Here is a 19018-nt window from a genome sequence, read left to right as displayed (position 1 = left end):
ATTATAATTATTATTACGTCGGTAGCCGGCCCCGTGGTGTAGGGGTAGCCCGCCTGCATTTTACCCGGAGGCCACGGGTTCGATTCACGGCCAGGCCAGGGACTTTTAGCTCGGTCTGAGGGCTGGCTCGAGGTCCACTCTGCCTACGTGATCAGAATTGAAGAACTATCTGACGGTGAGGTAGTGGCCCCAATTTAGGAAGCCAATTATAACGACCGAGAAGATTCGTCGTGCTGACCACACGTCACTTCGTAATCTGTAGACTTCGGGCTGAGCAGCGGTCGCATGATAGGCCAAGACCTTTCCCGGGCTGTTGTACCATGGGGTTTAGTTTTTTATTATTACTGTGGTCCACTGTGGGTGGAGGTAGAAGCGGCAGGGACTTAAGGCTGGACGGAGGAAAATTAGGTTAAAGTGATACACTCCCGAAGTAGTATATTACTGTAACTTTCTTTTTTTATCTTTCTTTCTTTTTGTTTCTTATAGGTTAACAAGAATTAACTCTTGGTTAAATAAAAATAATAAATAATATTCTAGAATTATATAAGCCTGAACATAGCTGAGCACTCAGGGCACTGGAATCTTCCATATAACCATTTACAATGTCGGCCATAATGCCTTCAGACATAGGTTAAGCACAGTGTCAAGTTTCGTTACCCAATAAATTCAAGGACAACATACAACAATATCTAACAGGAGAGAAAATCTCCCGGGGGGTGAACAGGAGCTAACCTCAGCTTACAAATATATCATAGAAAAATGAAATTCTGGAAATTGAATTCTGGAAAGGGCAGCAAGGAATTGAACCGGGATATCGGGACTATCATAGATGATCACCAAGAATAAAGGTAACATTAATGATATACAATATTTTATACAAAAGGAAATGAGGGTTCACAATCGTACTTCCTTCGTAAGAAAATAGCCATAGATTGGCTAGTGAAGGAAAACCTTGCATGATTAAATATAAACGGAGATTTTCCATGCCCGTACTCTAGATTTTACGTGATGGTTCAGTTATAAATATCCCCATCTGCCACCCGATATAAAGTAGTTTCAACAGCCAATCAATCCACCGAGGGGCAGCTGCACGGTCCAACAGGTCTGCACTCCAGCTGACGGCGATGAACTAAACAACGGACGGCAAATTCAGTGCCCAATATCCAACGGGAGAGAAAATTTCCCGAATGGTTGAACAGGAGATAAGCTCACCCTACAAAAGGTCACAGGTTAACCTGATTGGGCATGGTTAGTAGCAACATCATAAGTAGGAGAGCTGTGATGGTACCAGGACTATGAGAGCTAAATCAGCATTTTCCAACGAGGTTATTGACCCCGGCCAAGGTCATTGACCCGTGACTTCATGACCACATCACTGTGACGTCACATTGTTTGTAAACAAAGCCACGTGCTTTTGACAGCTGTCAAGATAACAACTACCATCTTGACAGGTCGTAACAACATTCACTTGTTGAACAATTGAACGTCGCTAACCTCACTGCTACCATCTTAACACGGCGTAACCTCAGTGCTGCCATCTCAACGACGAAGGGGGCACGGAATATAAATTCTACGAGCTCTTAACAGCTGCCATCTTGACAGATCCTAACTACGTGCACTTGTTTTGGCGCGGAAAATGTGAATGTAGCTAACCTCACTGCTGCCATCTTGACAGGACCTATCCTCACTGCTGTCATCTTAACAATGTGGGTGCGCGGAATTTAAACAGCTATTAATATGACAGTTACTATATTGTCAGGTCCTAACCACGTGCACTTGTTTCTTAGTGTGAAATTTTTGAACGTGGCTAACCTCATTGATGTTCACATAGCCAGTGGGCTTCACTGCAGAGGATTATAATTTTAAGGCTAGCTGCCCTTCTCGACAGCGCAACGTCACGGAGGTTAGGTTAATCCCTCCTCTTCCTCCTCTCTAACGAGACATAGCCGCGTTTCTCCTCACAGTTTTACGGACAGATGCCCCTCCTGCGCAAGATGGTCCTCCTATCTACACCGTCGCCAAGACTTTACGTCACCCTGTCCGACACGTAACCTGTACAAGACAGAATATGTTGTCAATCTGTACAGGTTCAATCCTATTACAGAGGTCATAGAACATATATACATACAGTTATCTTACAGTAAATAATTGAATAGACAGCATACATTCGCATCGTATTCTGAACAGAAAAACCTTTTCTGCGGTTTCACATTCTTAAATACAATAATCACTACCACTACTATTCCAGATATCGTGATCACTATTTAAACGAACGTGTTATTCGACGTTGTGGAAATAAACTGTATGTCAAATGGCATGGTTGGAGGGCTGTGTAGTTAGTATCTCCTAGATGAGGAGGATTTATCATGCTGACCACACTTATTACCTCGTAATCTGCAGGCCTTTGGCGCTGAGCAGCAGTCGCTTGGTAAGCAATTATCGCGTTACCGCTCGTAGTACGTTTCGTAGCAGAGCCAGGAGAAATCGAACCTAGCCCTCTACTCTTAGCACTAACCCGTTAAAGAACTCCTGCGGGTCAAAATTCCCTTGCCACTACGTTATCTACAACTTGGCAGATTCAATCCAGGCTTCTAACCGTACGTTTGATTCCTACAGCTCTAGGTTCGACTCCCGGCTAGGCCTAGGGATTCTTACATTCATCTGTAGGCTGGTTGAAGGTTTTCACAATCTACGTCGTGCTAACTCATTAATGGTAGTAGTGATTATTGGTTCTGGAGAAAACCTGCCACCGCTTTGTTTACAAACATACACTGACCGAGATTTGAACCACGGACCCCTAGCGGCTAGAGATCCTGCCGCCTGAGGTCTTACAAATATATTACACATAAGATAACGGTGAGTTGGCCGTGTGGTTAGGGGCGCGCAGCTGTGAGCTTGCATCCGGGAGATACAGCCCAGGGTATCGTACTAAAAGCACACGCTACTAAACTCATGGTTTTTGTCATGTCTGTGAAAATAATAATAATGGAACGGTTTATTTATCTCGGATTATTGTTGCATCGACATGGTAAAGTCATAATAGTAAAGACAGACATTGTGGTCAAGATAGGGAAACTGTAACATTTTAAATCATATCTTATATTTTATTGTAAATCTCAATACTATATGGACCATCCGTGCGGTTATGAGTGCGCAGCTGCGGGCTTGCATTAGGGAGATGGTATGTGCTGTGTCTACAAAAAATTGATACCTTGCTTCCTGTTGAAAGTCTGCAGAGAGACCCAGCGGACTGCTCGCTGTACGACTGATTCACACTTAGAATATAATAAAGGAAACTGGATTTAAAAGCATTGTTTCTTCTCGCTCGGAGACTGTGTATGTTTGAACACTTACCATTTTTATATTCAATCAACTCATTACCATATAGGGTTGTCGACATCCGACCGTAAAGCATAAGGCACACAGTTCGCACTACTACTGACTATGAAGACTCAACGTCTTAATTAAGGTCAACATGAGTCCTAACAAACTCGTGCCCTGAGGTAGTGTAGCTCTATAGGCGACCTGCTGACACATACAAGCCACTCCTGCCATGCTAAAATTTTAGGACAGAGTAGCTTAGACGGTGAAGGCGCTGGCTTTCAAATCTCAACTTAGCAGGTTCGATCCTGGCTCAATCCGGTAGCATTTAAGGATTCTCACATACGTCTGCCTCATATCGATAAATTTACGTAAAGGGAATCCTGTGGGTAAGAAAATTCTGGCACCTCGGGGTTACCGCCTGATAGCCCAGGGTGGGGGATGGGCTAAGTAGCTTAGACAGCTTAGGCGATGGCCTTCTATTCTTAACTTAGCAGGTACAACACTACAGTCTAAATTACATTACATATCGTTTAGTTTGAACAAACGAATTAAATAGTAAATGATAATTTTAGTTTCCTTTATGTTGTATTGAAATGACTGCACACCACTGTCTATATGTCTCCACAACTGCATGTGTGTACAAGGTGACCACTGACTTGTGTGAAATTAGATCTATCGCTTCCTCCTCGCTGGCCTGCCTGTTGCCAAGGGGTATACATTACTGTGTGCAGACTTATGCAGTCTCAACTAAGAATCATAGACGATGCCCCCTGTCTGTCGTAAGAAGTGACTACAAGGGGCATCCATGAGCTCTTATCTAGGGAGCAATTACAGAATCCTCTGATTGTCGTAAAAGGTGGCTAAAGGGCAGACCCATGGGCTCTCAACATAAGAGTACACACAGTATCGCCTGCCTGTCGTAAGTGGTGACTACAAGGGGCATCCATGAGCTCTTATGTTAGAAGCACTTCCAGTATCCTCTGCCTGTCGTACGTGGCGGATAAAAGGGCCAACCACAGGCTCTTAACTTGAGAGTACTAATGGTATCTTCCACCTGTCGTAAGAGGCGGCTAATAGGGACACACATAGGCTCTTAACTTTAGAGCACTCACGGTATCGCCTGCCTGTCCCAAGAGACGGCTAAAAGGGGCACCTGTAGGTTCTCAACTTTGAGAGTACACACGATAAACCCTGCCTGTCATAAGAGGTGACGAAAAGGGGCATCCATGTGCTTACAATTAGTTCGTGAGGTTGAGTTTCGATTCCTAGCCAGGTTACAAGAAGTACACTGACTGACAGAGCAAATGCAACACCAAGAAGGAGTGGTCAGAACTTTATGCCAATTGCAGGGTAGACTGACGTCACTGAGGTATGCTCATGATGTGAAATGCGCCGCTGTGCTGCGCACGTAGCGAACGATAAATGGGACACGGCGTTGGCGAATGGCCCACTTCGTACCGTGATTTCTCAGCCGACAGTCATTGTAGAACGTGTTGTCGTGTGCCACAGGACACGTGTATAGCTAAGAATGCCAGGCCGCCGTCAACGGAGGCATTTCCAGCAGACAGACGACTTTACGAGGGGTATGGTGATCGGGCTGAGAAGGGCAGGTTGGTCGCTTCGTCAAATCGCAGCCGATACCCATAGGGATGTGTCCACGGTGCAGCACCTGTGGCGAAGATGGTTGGCGCAGGGACATGTGGCACGTGCGAGGGGTCCAGGCGCAGCCCGAGTGACGTCAGCACGCGAGGATCGGCGCATCCGCCGCCAAGCGGTGGCAGCCCCGCACGCCACGTCAACCGCCATTCTTCAGCATGTGCAAGACACCCTGGCTGTTCCAATATCGACCAGAACAATTTCCCTTCGATTGGTTCAAGGAGGCCTGCACTCCCGGCGTCCGCTCAGAAGACCACCATTGACTCCACAGCATAGACGTGCACGCCTGGCATGGTGCCGGGCTAGAGCGACTTGGATGAGGGAATGGCGGAACGTCGTGTTCTCCGATGAGTCACGCTTCTGTTCTGTCAGTGATAGTCACCGCAGACGAGTGTGGCGTCGGCGTGGAGAAAGGTCAAATCCGGCAGTAACTGTGGAGCGCCCTACCGCTAGACAACGCGGCATCATGGTTTGGGGCGCTATTGCGTATGATTCCACGTCACCTCTAGTGCGTATTCAAGGCACGTTAAATGCCCACCGCTACGTGTAGCATGTGCTGCGGCCGGTGGCACTCCCGTACCTTCAGGGGCTGCCCAATGCCGTTTCAGAAGGATAATACCCGCCCACACACTGCTCGCATCTCCCAACGGGCTCTACGAGGTGTACAGATGCTTCCGTGGCCAGCGTACTCTCCGGATCTCTCACCAATCGAACACGTGTGGGATCTCATTGGACGCCGTTTGCAAACTCTGCCCCAGCCTTGTACGGACGACCAACTGTGGCAAATGGTTGACAGAGAATGGAGAACCATCCCTCAGGACACCATCCGCACTCTTATTGACTCTGTACCTCGACGTGTTTCTGCGTGCATCGCCGCTCGCGGTGGTCCTACATCCTACTGAGTCGATGCCGTGCGCATTGTGTAACCTGCATATCGGTTTGAAATAAACATAAATTATTCGTCCGTGCCGTCTCCGTTTTTCCCCAACTTTCATCCCTTTCGAACCACTCCTTCTTGGTGTTGCATTTGCTCTGTCAGTCAGTGTAAATCCTTCAAGCTTACATCTACATACCCTACGCATAATCATATCATACAACAGCATTTGAATTGGAAATGGATGTGTTAATCTGTGTGTTGTAAAGCAACTACCAAAACCATTATTCATGTTGCGGTATACTGGTTACCCCTGTCTACGCCGTGTCATATGAACAAAAACTGGAGTGAAGCAGTACGTCTGCGCCCTACAGATACTGTTTAGGTACTTGGTCTGTTCAGACGTATTTTTATCTCCGCATTTTATATTATCGTAAAACTGAATATATATTATTAAGTATTCGTGTACAAATATCTGTGTGCGTGTGTAAAACGTGGAGGTGTCAGCCATGCAGATAGTTTTCCATGAAGGTGGTAGGTCAAAAACCAATATACACTTATCTGATAATTGTTTACCGCGGTTTTACATTTTCATACCAGGCAAATGCTAGTTACCAGTCCTAAAGATAGTTTTACGCACAGACACTTGCTCTGTTTATCATCACACTTTTGTCGTAAAATTATTATTGATTAATCGTTAACAGCAGTTAACAAAATATATAATACCTCTGCGTGTGTAGAAATGTGGTGGCAGACGGCAATTAAATAATCTCATTGTAAAAAATGCTGACAGGTAATGAACTTTGATCGATATGTGGGTATATAAGCAGACAAGCACTTCTCCGCTCTCCTCTTACTTTCATCGAAGCCAGCTTTCGCTCGTTATCTGCCGTGTATTCAATCATCGGAGATTGTTATCTGCTAAAAATCTTGCGGCTTGATTTTCAACATTAATCTGAAAAGTAAATTTGTTTTTAAATACTATTATTATTATTATCATTATCATTATTATTATTATTATTATTATTATTATTATTTGAGTTTTATCTTTCTTTTTGGATATTATTTTCATGTGTATAGAGCGACAAACGTTTACTGATTAGAGTTTTTTTGCCGTATCTACTTCGCAGAAAAGACTAGGGAGGTGGTTTCAACGATTGCAGAAAGGACCAGGGAGTTGTTATCTGCTGTCTACTACATCATCGGTGATTGTTATCTGCTGAAAACTTTGCGACTTGATTTTCAACATTAATCTGAAAAAGGAAGTTTGATTTAAAAATATATTCTTCTCCTTATTATTTGATTGCTATCTTTCATTTTTAGATATTATCTTTATTTGTATAGAGCGGCCAACGTTTATTGATTGGAGTATTTTTGCCGTATCCACATCGCAGAAAGGAATAGGGAGGTGGTTTCAACGATCGCAGAAAGGACTAGGGAGTACTTTGTCATATCTTCTTTCAACGCGTACATCATTTAAAGGTATTTTTTATATTTTCATTTTTATTATGTGAATGTTTAAACATTCTGAAAATAGTATTTTTAATTTTTAGAAAAATGGAAAAGATTAACAATCTGGGACAGTTTACAGGGACCACAACTAGACGGCTAAGTGATCTTCCTGTTAATCAACAATTTACAGTTATTTCACTTCCGAGAATAACAACAAGATCTGGGGTGAGAATATTATGTAACTGCAAAGACTTTAAGGTCTTTCTACATAATAGATTTAATGCCTTTTCAGATTCAGAATTAGATAATATAGATCAACGAACAATTGCCTTGATATACCATGGAATAGAAAACAATACATGTACTCTTAGTTTTTTAAATATTTAATTTTAATATTTTTAATGTCATGCCTTCTAATTAGGAGACAATTCGTACATGCTTTTCATCACGTATACTAAGTGGTATTATAAGAAATTCATTGAATATTTTAGATCCAAATTCGCTTATAATATCTTGCTATAATATATTTGAAGACAAAGTGACTTCTTAGCTAACTACGTGTACTGCGTTTAAGCTAAATGCCATATTTGCATGTTCATTCATTCTTTTGAAATATAATGATGAAATTCATAAAACATTTTATATACCTACGAAAATGACAAAACTTTTATGTTCAGATAATATTCCAGAATGGTTTCGTGAACACGTTGTAGACGAAATGCTTGACAAATTTCAAAATTTTGAAGAGGGTGCGAGCAATCAAGCTCTACAAAGTATTTCTCATCTTCAGATTAATGTCTGTAAATTAGATCCGTTAAATTCAGGTAGACAATATATCGAACTTCCGCAAACCATTGCAGATAAGAAAAACTGTTCTCATTATTCAGAATAATGATGACTATTGCTTTCTATGGTGTATAGCAATGGCATTAAAACCAGCAACAAATAATCGTTCAAGAACTACAGGGTATAAGGATATGTTTATTGAGTTGCAAGGGACATTAAATTTTAACGGTATTACTTTTCCAATGGACTTAACGATCATTTCCAAATCTGAGAAAAACGATATTAATTTTTGCATTTTCTGTGTATGGTGTAACCGGAGAGAGTATTGTACGACTACTTTATGTAGCTTCTTCTCCAAAACAACACCATATTCATCTTGTGTATGTTTGTGATGGAAACACAATCCACTACTGCCTAATAACAAACCATTCACGTTTGTTAAGCTCTCAACATTAATCGCACACAGAAAAGAAGTTTATATGTGACAGATGCTTGCAATACTTTTCAACAGAAAGCATATTAGCTACACACTTAGTCGATTGTACAACACACTCCGTCATAAAACTTGTTCTTACAAATAGTGAAAATGCCGAAATGAAATTTGAGAATTATTATCGTCAGGAACCTGTTCCTTTCACTGTTTATGCAGATTTCGAATGTTTTATAACACCTTTTCTTCGTTGGCAAGCAGACTAGACAGAACCAAATACTGATTATATACAGAAGCATACACCGTTTTCTGTAGCATATAAAGTTGTTTGTTCATATGATTCGTCATTATCATTTCTAAGATATACGAGGAGAAACCTGTACCGAATGGCTGTTAAATGAATTACTAGAGTTAGCACATCGCGTTCATTTTCTTATATAGCATCCAGTTCCAGTTCAAATGTCATTGGATGACATTGTTATACATGATGATACAGATGAATGTCACATCTGTATACAGCCTATTACATTTCCAGAGATTAGGGTTAGTGATCACTGCCACTGGAAAATATCGTAGAGCTGCACATCATTCATGCAACATTTTATATCGTGTTCCTAAATTTATTCCTTGCATTTTCCATAACATGTCAGGCTACGACAGCCACTTCATTGTTCGTGAGTTTGCACGATTAAATTGCACAAAGTTCACTGTAATTGCACTAAATCATGAGCGCTTCATTTTATTCAGTCATTGTGTAGGCGATGTTATCATTCGCATCCTAGATTCCTATAAATTTATAAACTTTCCCTTGATATACTTGAGAAATTTAAACTTTGTATATGGAAAGGTATTCTGCCATATGACTATATTCAAAGCTTTCAAACGTTAGGAGAAACAAAATTACCTCCTCAGTCTGCATTTACTAGTGTATTAAATGAAAGTAGTACACCATCACTAAGCTCATCCTCATATTAAGCATACAATATCGTATCCAGATGAAGAATATTTGCATGCATGTAATGTGTGAAAAACATTTAATATGTACTGTAATCATTAGGTGAATATGCAGACTTGTATTTAAAGGTAGACACACTTTTACTCTGTGACGTGTTTGAAAAGTTACGTAAAATGCGTTTAATTATTTATGGATTAGACCCTAGCTATTACTACACGACTCCCGCTTTTCGTGGAATGCCATGTTAATGTATACAGGAGTTAAACTTGATCTTCTTACTGATGTTGATATACTTTTGTTGTTTGAACGTGGAATTCGCAGTGGACTTGTTTCGCTTGTTTGTAGACATGCCATTGCAAATAATCGATAACTCAAGAATTATGATTCAGAGAAAGAAGATTCTTATCTTATGTATTTTGATGTTAATCTGTATGGGTATGCAATGCCACTGGCATTACCATATATTTTGTATGGATAACAGAAACTGAAATTGAAGATTTCGATGTTTGTATAGCTTCTAAAGATCCTAATCGCTGTTTCGTGTTAGAGGTTACACTTGCATACCCTTCTAATATGCATAATTCACATTCTGCCCTTCCTTTTTGTGTTGAAAAATGATTCCCCCTGATAATATATCAAAACATGTTAAACTGCTAGCTAATCTTTTTCCGAAAAATCGGTATGTTATTCACATACAATTTCTTGTTCAATCTAGAATACGGCTTACAATTAGAGTGCATTCACCGTATTATTTCGTTTAAGCATGAAGCATGGCTTAAGCCGTACATGGATATAAATACAGAGTATCGTCAATGTGCTATATCAACAATTGTGAGTACGTTTTTCAAACTTACGAATAACTCCCTCCATGGAAAAACTATGGAAAATGTACGCAAACATAGCGACATTAATTTATTTAATAAAAGGGATGGACGGTATGGGGCACGCAGGTACATCTCGAACCCGAATTTTAAATCCTATTATGTCATTGATCGTGACCTTATTTCTGTTGAGATGAAAAATACTGAGATAATTTATCCGAAGCCAATTTATTTAGGAATTGTCATACTAGATTTTTCAAAACTAAAAATGCGTGATTTTCATTATGGATTTGCAAAGCAGCAGTTTGAGATCTTTCACTTTTGTACATGGGTACAGATAGTTTTATTTATTATATTCGGAATACGAACGTCTACGATGCAATGCGAAACCATTCTGAATACTTCTACACTTCTTCCTCTTCACCATCTAATCGATTCAACATAGAGCCGCTTAATAAGAAAGTTATATGTCTTATGAAAGATGAATGTGGTGTGAATATTATGAGAGAATTTATTGGTTTAGCATCGAAATTATATACATATGAGAGTGGAAATTCACAACCTGTAAAAAAAGTGAAAAAGGCGTACGTACAAGCGTACTTAGCCATTTACATGTTCAACACTACCGTAATGTACTAGCATCTAAAATGCTGCTTTCTGTGCGCAGAAAAGAATACAATCACGCAGACATCATGGTTTTTACAATTGAGCAGAATGAATGTTCATAAATTCCATTTGATAATAAACGTACGTGGAATAGTGATTCTCTTACGAGTGTACCATTGGAGTCGACAACATACACCCGTTTGTTATGCCATGACTTCTTGTGTAAATAATATTTATCAAACTTTCATTAATGTACATATAATTCTGTGTAAGAAGGGGAAAGATTATCTACGAGATATTATTACATCATCATTTATTTAAATTATATTTTTCGACATTCAAGTTGTAAAATATCAATCACGCATTCAAAATGTAACATTATGCTTATTTTCAATAATAATACATATACAAACATTTTCAGAAATGATCAAAATCACTAATAATAATAATACATGAATGCTCTAATGTTAATTTTTACTCTAATAGTTTAATTTGAAATATCCAAAAATCACTAATAATGTCAATAATGATGTTGTTGATGATAAATAATACAAAAATAGAATATTGTTTTATATTACTAAAATAGATTATCATCACACATATATTCCTCTTCCTTTGTCCATCTATTTATGATTTTTAAAACAAAAACCTGCTATGAATATGTAAAAAGTATAATTTTCTCCTTACCCCATCCTCCTCCTATCGCTCCCTCCTCTTCTTTTACCAGCCGGAAAGGATAAATGGTATATATTTTATTTTTACTAAAATAGTTTATTATCACACACACCTATTATTCTTCCTTTGTCCATCAGTTTATGATTTTTAGAATAAAACCTATTATGAATATGTAAAAAATTGAAAAAGTGTAAAATAGTATTACCTTTTCCTACCACATCCTCCTCCTACCGTTCCCTCCTCTTTTTTATCGAACGAAAAGAGTAAGAAGAAAAAAGGGTAAGTAAAAACTTACGCGACACATCATATTAGGGGATAAAAAGATCAAGAGGACAACTCTACACTATGCTTTCCAGTTTAATAACGCAAGTATATCTGCACTGGAGAAGGTAATATTAACGACAATCCTCTTATCCGTTATTCTTTGCAATCTAGACAGGGAGATCGACAACCATCATCAATATTAAGTTAATGTAATTGGTTTATCTAATCGAAGGCATGTTTAGACACAGTTAATATAAATCGCACACGGTAGTTGCTGCTATTTTCATAACGATGGGGCTTGAGAGCTTAGTGACTTACTCATTTTATTCTTACCTAGCTGGCTGAGGTTCAAATCCCGGCAAATGAATTTTTGATTTTTAAAGTGAGAAATTACATCCATGTGGTTTTCACTCCACGTAAAACTATAGGTCCTATGGATACCAACAGTCACGTAAATCTACTAACTTGATATTTTTCATATAACTTATTGAAATTCATAAATTTCAACAATTGAAACACTTTCTTTTCATACTGACATCTCTCCATTTCCAAATCACGTCATCGGGATTCTAGAGGTGACCCTACCACGCACATGCATACTGTACCAGTAAAAGAGCCCGACTCTCAGATTAAATTTTAAAGTAGCATGAAATAGAGTTCTCAGGGCGAATAACTGGATTAATTGTAGCTAGGGCTCGGTACAGGAGGTAAGGTCCTATCTACAGAAAATCTTTGACTCTGATTGTATAAGAGTTTATTCAAATAAGTCATGAATTTGCACATCACCTCTAAGTAGAAATGGACTGTCTTCCTCGTATTCCAACAGTATGGCTGGGGTTCTCCAGCTCACCAAGCCAAGGTGGTTGAAGCACGTTCCAGAAGACTCCAGGGATTCCAGTGACTCCAGATACTCCAGACAGAGGCAGCTGGACTGTCTGGATTGACGGCAAGTAGAGATGTCTCGAACTCTGAGGCCCGGGTTGAACCCCGATGATCCAGGCGATGTTGTAGATAGTCATGCACTGCCTCAGCCCAATGAGACTGAGAGGATTGATGTTCCCAAGGTCACTAGTAGCACTGAGTCCATGAACACCTTGGATGATCAACTTACAAGCAGAGATCTTGATAATTGTACATCAAGACTTCCAACACTCCTAAAATGATATGAGTGGTATTACTAATTTTAGAGTTCATCACTAGGAAAATCTTCGTCTCTGAATAACGTTTGGCAACGAAAAATACAAGTCCCTTCTTGTGAAATTATAGTTAAACTCAAAGTTCGTTACTGGCGAAGGTGCAAGTCTTTGCCTAAACTCGAATGAAAACACAAGTCCATTCACTTGGAAGTTTGAATATATTTAAAGTTAATCACTGGTGAAATTCATAAAGTCTTTGAGTGACCACTGACGGAAACACAAGTCCTTCCACATAAATAAATTCACTGACGAAATTTATAAGTCTTTTAAACCAACACTGTCAAATGTACAAGTCTTTGAGTAAATGCAAGTGAAATCCTAACTTTGTTCAAAGCCGTTGGGAAGTTAAAGTTCATCACTAGCAATGTTAATCAATCACTGTCTATTAGAAGAATGAGTTCCTCAACAGTTGCAAATATTCCACGTAAATAACACAAGTCCATTTTACGAACACTTAGAAAAGTTCCAATCTCGAATACTCGTAAATAATACAAGTCCATTCAAGGATCACGTAGAAAAGTTCTGATCTCGAACACATGAAAATAATACAAGTCCATTCAGTGAACACTTAGAAAATTCCAGCTTCGAAGACACGTAAATAATACAAGTCCATTTAGCGAACACTTAGAAAAATTCCAGCTTCGAAGACGCGTAAATAATACAAGTCCATGTAGTGAACACTTAGAAAAGTTTCAGTCTCGAAGACACGTAAATAATACAAGTCCATTCAGTGAACACTTAGAAGAATTCGGGTCTCGAACCCATGTAAATAATACAAGTCCATTTAGTGAACACTTAGAAAAGTTTCAACTTCGAAGATACGTAAATAATACAAGTCCATTCAGTGAACACTTAGAAGAATTCGGGTCTCGAACCCATGTAAATAATACAAGTCCATTTAGTGAACACTTAGAAAAGTTCCAGCTTCGAAGACACGTAAATAATACAAGTCCTTTCAATGAACACTTGTAAATATTCTAAGTTCAATTACGAAGACTTAGAAAAATTTCTACAACACTCGAATTCTTATGAGTCCACTTTATAAAACTTGGAAGAATCGTCCTCCCACACTTGTATAATGACAGAGTTCCACGATGATAGTAGCAGCAAGAGTGTCTCCGTTGACTACTCAGCTGAGACTGTGTGAATAGGCTATAGTAGGTCCTCCTTTTATTCGATTCGGGACGTCTATATCATAATACGGTTTGATTGAATATCTCCCGAATCCCTCGATGGATTTGCTTGAAACTCGAGTATTGGGACGTTTAGGTGATCCCAAACAAGATGACATATCGCTCGATTCGCTAGCATCATTATTATAGAAATTTCAAAATTTTCTCCATCGAACTCACTAGAACAAGTGATGTGGAATCCAGAAAATACCAGTCAAGGCTGGTAACACGTGTTGAGACGAGCGGGCGGTCTAGCTAGCCCCTGTGGATACGTCACAGCTCACAGTCGTCACACACTCGCTAGCTGGTCCTCGCTGCTGGTAAACAAACCAGGCGCGCTCGGAACATTACGCGTGGTAAATAAACGTAACTTATGCTCAAAAAAATACTTATGTACAGGTCGTAACCGGTACAATACATAAGTACATACTAACCTGAATGATCACGCACATCTTAAAAAGTACCCCTCTTCGCCCTTCTTAGTTAACTCCTTAACAATAATTCACACTATTTGCATTAGCGTGTTGCGGGACGTTGGCCAAATCCGTGCTCGATAATTGAGAACAGGTTAAGAGATCAAGAATAATAATAACGAAACATTTATTGTAGTAAGCAGTGGGAAATAAGGCCAGAGGAACCTCGGGATGTAGAGAGTGATAGCGATAAAATGTAGTTAAAGGAAGTGATAGTTTCAATAATAACAATTACTTTTACTTCAATAAATGCAGTGTGCATTTCCGACCAGTGGGGATAACAAACAATATCAGGAATAATTTCCAATGCGAGTTCAAGACATGCTTCACAAAAAATGTTAGGTGATTACATTACAAAAGGGTAATGAAAACAGCTTTAGTCAAAGCAGCTGAACTAGGGCCCTACATGTATATACATCAGTGCCTGAAATGTTTGCTTAGACTAATGTGCCAGGGGAATATATTTGGAGAATAAATACTATATAAATTTAGGTAAGAAAAATAAACCTATTTAACGTGATTAACAATGAAATTCAACAAAAATTGCTAGACAAATTATAAAATAAAAGCAAACGTTGTTAAATTCTTATACAAAATACCTTAGGGACCTATATACTGCGATTGATACTAACAATTTTAACAAAATATATGATAGGCTAGCGAAATGGAGGAGGTGAAGGAAACCGAGATACACGAGCAGAAAATGTAGTTGTTAGGTGGATGAAGCAATGAGTCCAAAACACACGAGGATATATTCAATCTTAGAACAGTTCGAGTACACCGAATGTGACCCCTAGAGTCATTGGAAGTACGTAGCTCGTTGACACAGAAAGAAAGAAAGATACTGGCCTATATTTCGATAACTCCCCCAACTCCATCACGAACGACGAATATGATAATAAAAGATGTCTCACATTATTTGCTCTATATGTTTTACCTGGAAAATTGTTACAGTCCATGGAGCAGAGAACCAGCTCCGTCCAAGGTGATGTGCTTGTACATCCTCCAGGGAACGGGCTCTCGTTCAACCTGCCGTGTTAGGCCCGGTAGCGAGTATTGAATTTGAGTTCATTCTAGAAGTTACAAGAAGTAGAATTGACGTCAGGGGAGTGGGAGAGTCAGCTGATTGAGTAGGATGACGGCCAGTATGTGAAGAACAAGCGCGGAAGAAGATACAAGGTGTACAACTTTGCTTCCGCCATTTTGTCCCCAATATTGGAAGCTTTAATGAAACAGATTACTTACACATGTATCATTCAAAGTAGTGTCCATCGCTGGCCAAGACTTTCTCCCATCCGTCGGGCAGTCTTCGAATCCCATGTCGAAGAAATTGTTCATCATTTGAAGCGATCCACGAATCGATCCAATTTGTGACTTCTTCGTGAGATCGGAAGTGTCCGTCGGCCAGGCCATGCGCCATTGATCGAATGAAGTGATAATCAGAGGTATCAATGTCTGGAAAATACGGCGGGTGGGGTAGGACGTCCCATTTTAACATTCCCAGGTATGTTTTGACCTCTTTTGCAACGTGGAGTCGAGCGTTGTCATGTTGCAAGATCACATTATCGTGCCTCTCGCTGTATTGCGGCCGCTTGTCTTTTCATGTTCTGCTCAAACGCATTAATTGCGTTCGATAACGAGCACCTGTGATTGTTTCACCGGGTTTTAATACCTCATAGTACACGACGCCGAGCTGGTCCCACCAAATGCAGAGCATGATCTTGGAGCCGTGAATATTCGGTTTTGCCGTCGACGTTGAAGCATGGCCGGGATATCCCCATGAATTTTTGCGTTTAGGGTTATCGTAATGAACCCATTTTTCGTCCCCGGTCACAATGCGATGCAGAAATCCCTTCCGTTTTTGCCTCTGAAGCAACTGTTCGCAAACACACAAACGCCGTTCAACGCCTCTTGGTTTTAACTCATACGGGACCCAAGTTCCTTCTTTCTGAATCATGCCCATGGTCTTGAGACGTTTTGAAATGGCTTGCTGTTTCACTCCCACTGATCTTGCCAATTTCTCTTGAGTTTGACACGAGTCCTCACTCAGCAATGTCTCCAATTCTGCATCTTCGAAAACTTTCTCTCTTCCACCACTATGCCGGTCTTCGACGTTAAAATCACCGTTCCTGAAGCGTTGAAACCAATCATGACACGTTCTTCCACTAATAGCGTCCTCACCATATGTACGTGAGAGCTTTCGACGAGACTCAGCCGCTGTTTTCTTCATATTGAAACAAAACAGTAACACCTCCCGCAAATGCCGAGAATTTGGCTCGTACACTGCCATGTTCAATCGAGAACAACTTTATGATGCAGACACACATCGACTAATGTTTGAATGGGGTTATGTTGACCGAGGTGCAAGCTAACTGCCCGACGTCTGCGATCTGTTTCGTTCGACCGCTACGTACCGTTGTCACCATCCATCGGCAAACGGAGGAATCAAACGTGTACACCTTGTAGTTTTAAAATGAATATGCAAGGTATGTCCGGAGTATTTGCATCACAGTAAAAGCACTTAATGAATCTCAGAGAAAGATACTCTGATTTAAATGTCTTGAATATGGGTTAGGATATTCTTATGTGTTGTAAATTCTCTGAAATGCACGAAATGGTCTTTCACCATTCGAGACGGTTCTTGGGTTCTTACTTATCACTAACAATAATGTCTTACAAGATACACTTTAATTCAAATCCATACTTTTATTTAGTCTAAATCATTAACTTGCATTTACTCCCTAATACACAAAAATACATTATAAGGTGAGGAAACACCATACACCTCTCCAATGGACAGTATCACTGCCCTCAACACTTTCCTTCTTCCTCTCTTCTCTCCACGGAACGGAGTTCATTGGCCACAGAATTTTCCACTCTCCCCGCTGCTTACCTACCAAGACTGGACAAGGCCACGACCGCAGTCCGGAAGCAGTTGCTGAAGGTGAAGGACAATTGATTAGCAGCTTAGATAAGAACAGAAACATTCCTATAAAGTACACAAGGTGCTGGTTGAAAACGACTACATTCATTATTTGTTATTACTTGTTCATAAAATCACCATCTCTCAATCATTGGCAAGTTTACGCAATGTAAACAATACTGTACACATATACGCATTATTTAAAGTAATTTTATAGAATCTGCGGATTTTGTTGTAGAACTAAACATGCCATTCTTGGTTTAACAGTGTGTATTTACTTACAGGCATTTTATAGTGTTATAATTGGTGTCTTCGGCAGACTGAAATGCTTTTATAATTACATCTCCGACTTGGCAACTTAACACGTACTGCACGCTAAACGCAAAATTAATTAAAAACTAGAATCTATACAAGTAACAAATTTTAAATATCTGAAAACCAGACTCGTAAACGAACAAGTTGACAATAATGTTATGGAGAGACCTCTAAAGTGGAGGAGTGTGCACGACGTGGGGTTTGAAGTCCCATTTTCTAAGTAGATATTCCAATCTAGTACATTCATGTACCGCAGCCGAAATTTGAGTAATTAAAGCTCAGTTACTACCAAAGGGAACTACGAAAGAAAATCCAGCAACTAATCCCTATTCGGGATATCCTGCCTGGAGTACAAGAGCTAATCTTATACTACATAACTGATCAAAGGGAAAATTAACGCCAAAGTAGAAAGAATATTTTAGACGAGGCCAGAAATAGCAAAATTCTAGGATATAGAACCACACTGTAACAGAAAAACATAGCAACCTACTAGGGTAAAAATTTGAATGAAGAAGCCCTCATTTGGACGCTCTGTGCACTCCATGGCACACACAATTCAGCATACAAACGCCAAAGTGTCCATTTTAACGCAGAAAATTGTCATTGTTTTAGTGCGACGTTGAACAAGTAGCAAACAATTAAAACAAAAAGTAAATAAATTCGAGATCAAATGGAAGGCGGTGACGAATCCCACATTTATTATGTGAAACATCCAACACAGGACAGTTTTGTGAAATATAGAAGACTCTTAAATAAAACAACACAGATGATAAGGAACGTTAAAATACGCTATTCTTATGAACTTTTAAGTACACATATATCTAATGTAGTATGGAAAACTCTCCGCGATATGGGTAGAAGCAAATCAAAGACAAATTATAGTAACTGCAATTTACCTTTGGACTATCTTAATACTTATTTTAGCTCAACAGCCACCCAGACAGACGAAAATACCAAGAGAGCGATTATTGACACAATATATTCAAGGGGAAATAATGGCGGAAGAAATTTCTAACTTCTCTCGTGTGACTTCGTGTGATATAAAGAGCGCACTCAAAGACACAAATAAAACCATCCTTTTAAAAACGATTTAGGC

The sequence above is a fragment of the Anabrus simplex genome, chromosome 2, assembly GCF_040414725.1.
Source record: "Anabrus simplex isolate iqAnaSimp1 chromosome 2, ASM4041472v1, whole genome shotgun sequence".
Lineage (NCBI taxonomy): Eukaryota > Metazoa > Arthropoda > Insecta > Orthoptera > Tettigoniidae > Anabrus > Anabrus simplex.
This window is presented reverse-complemented; position numbering follows the sequence as displayed.